The sequence below is a fragment of the Arachis hypogaea genome, chromosome 4 (genome assembly GCF_003086295.3).
Source record: "Arachis hypogaea cultivar Tifrunner chromosome 4, arahy.Tifrunner.gnm2.J5K5, whole genome shotgun sequence".
NCBI classification, from domain to species: Eukaryota; Viridiplantae; Streptophyta; class Magnoliopsida; order Fabales; family Fabaceae; genus Arachis; species Arachis hypogaea.
The window spans coordinates 11,592,461-11,595,787 of NC_092039.1; the positions used below are offsets into that span (position 1 = coordinate 11,592,461).

Genomic DNA, 3,327 nt, shown 5'->3' on the forward strand with positions numbered 1-3,327 from the left:
CAAGGAAAAAAGTACTCTTGTTGAAATTGATCCAGAACCTGAAAGGACTCTGAAGAGAAAATTAAGAGAAGCTAAATTACAACAATCCAGAAGTAACCTTTCAGAAATTTTCGAACAAGAGAAGGAGATGGCAGCCGAACCCAATAATAATAATGCAAGGAGAATGCTTGGTGACTTCACAAAGCCAACGTCCAAGTTTGATGATCTCCATTCCTGCCATTGGAGCCAACAACTTTGAGCTGAAACCTCAGCTAGTTGCCTTAATGCAACAAAACTGCAAGTTTTATGGACTTCCATCTGAAGATCCTTATCAGTTTTTAACTGAGTTCTTGCAGATCTGTGAGACTGTAAAGACGAATGGAGTTGATCCTGAAGTCTACAGACTCATGCTTTTCCCTTTTGTTGTAAGAGACAGAGCTAGAATATGGTTGGATTCACAACCCAAGGATAGCCTGGACTCCTGGGATAAGCTAGTCACTGCCTTCTTGGATAAATTCTTTCCTCCTCAAAAGCTGAGCAAGCTGAGAGTGGATGTTCAAACCTTCAAACAAAAAGATGGTGAATCCCTCTATGAAGCTTGGGAAAGATACAAGTAGCTGACCAAAAGATGTCCATCTGACATGTTTTCAGAATGGACCATATTAGATATCTTCTATTATGGTCTATCTGAATTTTCAAAAATGTCATTGGACCATTCTGCAGGTGGATCTATTCACCTAAAGAAAACGCCTGAATAGGCTCAAGAACTCATTGACATGGTTGCAAACAACCAATTCATGTACACCTCTGAGAGGAATTCCGTGAATAATGGGATACCTCAGAAGAAAGGAGTTCTTGAAATTGATGCTCTGAATGCCATATTGGCTCAGAAAAAAGTGTTGACTCAGCAAGTCAACATGATCTCTCAAAGTCTGAATGGATGGCAACATGCATCCAACAGTACTAAAGAGGCAGCTTCTGAAGAAGCTTATGATCCTGAGAACCCTGCCATGGCAGAGGTTAATTACATGGGTGAACCTTATGGAAACACCTATAACTCATCATGGATAAATCATCCAAATTTCTCATGGAAGGATCAACAAAAGCCTCAACAAGGCTTTAACAATGGTGGACGCACTAGGCTAAGCAATAGCAAGCCATATCCATCATCTTCTCAGCAACAGACAGAGAATTCTGAACAAAACACTTCTAATTTAGCCAATCTAGTCTCTGATCTGTCAAAGGCCACTTTCAGTTTCATGAATGAAACAAGATCCTCCATCAGAAATTTGGAGGCACAAGTGGGTCAGCTGAGTAAGAAAGTCATTAAAACTCCTCCCAGTATTCTCCCAAGCAATACAGAAGATAATCCAAAAGGAGAGTGCAAGGCCATTGATATAATCAATGTGGCCGAATGCACAAGGGAGGAGGAGGACGAAAATCCTAGTGAGGAAGACCTCCTGGGACGTCCCTCAAGAAAGAAAGAGTTTCCTATTAAGGATCCAAAGGAATCTGAGGCTCATACAGAGACCATAGAGATTCCATTAAATCTCCTTCTGCCATTCATGAGCTCTGAAGACTATTCTTCCTCTGAAGAAGATGAAGATGTGACTGGAGAGCAAGTTGCTCAATATTTAGGAGCTATCATGAAGCTGAATGCCAAGTTGTTTGGTAATGAGACTTGGGAAAGTGAACCTCCCTTGCTCATTAGTGAACTAGATACCTGGATTCAGCAAACTCTACCTCAAAAGAAATAAGATCCTGGCAAGTTCTTAATACCTTGTACCATAGGCACCATGACCTTTGAAAAGGCTCTATGTGATCTGGGGTCAGGGATAAATCTTATGTCACTCTCTGTAATGGAAAAGCTGGGGATCATTGAGGTACAACCTGCCTTGTTCTCATTACAATTGGCAGACAAGTCATTGAGACAAGCTTATGGAATAGTGGAGGACGTGTTAGTAAAGGTTGAAGGCCTTTACATTCCTGCTGATTTCATAATCTTAGACACTAGAAAGGAAGAGGATGAATGCATCATCCTTGGAAGGCCTTTCCTAGCCACAACAGAAGCTGTGATAGATGTCAACAGAGGTGAATTAGTCCTTCAATTAAATGGGGACTACCTTGTGTTTAAGGCACAAGGCCATCCCTCTGTGACAAAAGAGAGTAAGCATGAAGAGCTTCTCTCAGTTCAGAGTCAAGAAGAGCCCCCACAGTCAAACTCTAAGTTTGGTGTTGTGAGGCCACAACCAAACTCTAAGTTTGGTGTTAAGACCCCATATCCAAACTCTAAGTTTGGTGTTGGGACTATACAACATTGACCTGATCACCTTTGTGGCTTCATGAGAGCCACTGTCATGCTATTGACATTAAAGAAGCGCTTGTTGGGAGGCAACCCAATTTTATTTATCTAATTTTTATTTTATTTTATTGTTATTTTATGTTTTATTAGGTACATGATCATGAGGAGTCACGAAAAAAAATCATAAAAATTAAAAACAGAATCAAAAACAGCAGAAGAAAAAAATCACACCCTGGAGGAAGCACAGGCTGGCGTTCAACGCCAGTAAGAAGCATCTGGCTGGCGTTCAACGCCAGAACAGAGCATTATTCTGGCGCTGAACGCCAGAAACAAGCAACATTCTGGCGCTGAACGCCAGGAATGTGCCTAAGAGGAAAAACTGGCGCTGAACGCCAGTAACAAGCATGAAACTGGCGTTCAACGCCAGAAACATGCTTTACATGGGCGTTGAATGCCCAGAATGTGCACCACACGGCGTTTAAACGCCAGAATGGTGTGCAAAGGCAATTTACACACCTATTTGGTGCAGGGATGGAATTCCTTGACACCTCAAGATCTGTGGACCCCACATGATCACCTCAGGATCTGTGGACCCCACAGGATCCCCACCTACTATATTCCCACCTTACCTCCTAATCCTATTTTGTGATTTCCCCATGTCACACTTCCCAACACTCTTCACCAATCACCTCAATCCCTCTTCCCAATCACCTCCCTCACCACTCACATCCATCCACTCTTCCTCATAAACCCCACCTACCTTCAAAAATTCAAAAACATTTTCCCACCCATTCCTACTCTAAATAGCTGAACATTCCCTCCCCCCTCTCCCTATATATACCCTTCCATTCTACTTCATTTTCACACAACACAACCCCCTCTTCTTCCCCTTGGCCGAACCTACCTCTCTCCCTCTCCACCATATTCTCTTCTTCTTCTTCTTCTCTTCTTTCTTCTATTGCTCGAGGACGAGCAATATTTTAAGTTTGGTGTGGTCAAAGCACAATCTTTTTTGTTTTCTACTACCATCAATGGCACCTAAGGCC

The 3,327-nt window shown here is 42.3% G+C and overlaps 1 non-coding gene across 1 annotated transcript; it reads right to left on the reverse strand.

The window, feature by feature from the left end:
• Positions 1 to 518: 518 nt before the first annotated feature.
• LOC112798916 (small nucleolar RNA R71) lies at positions 519 to 622 on the reverse strand. The gene has a single exon (XR_003200512.1). It is a non-coding gene; the product is annotated as a small nucleolar RNA R71 (small nucleolar RNA).
• Positions 623 to 3,327: the final 2,705 nt, after the last annotated feature.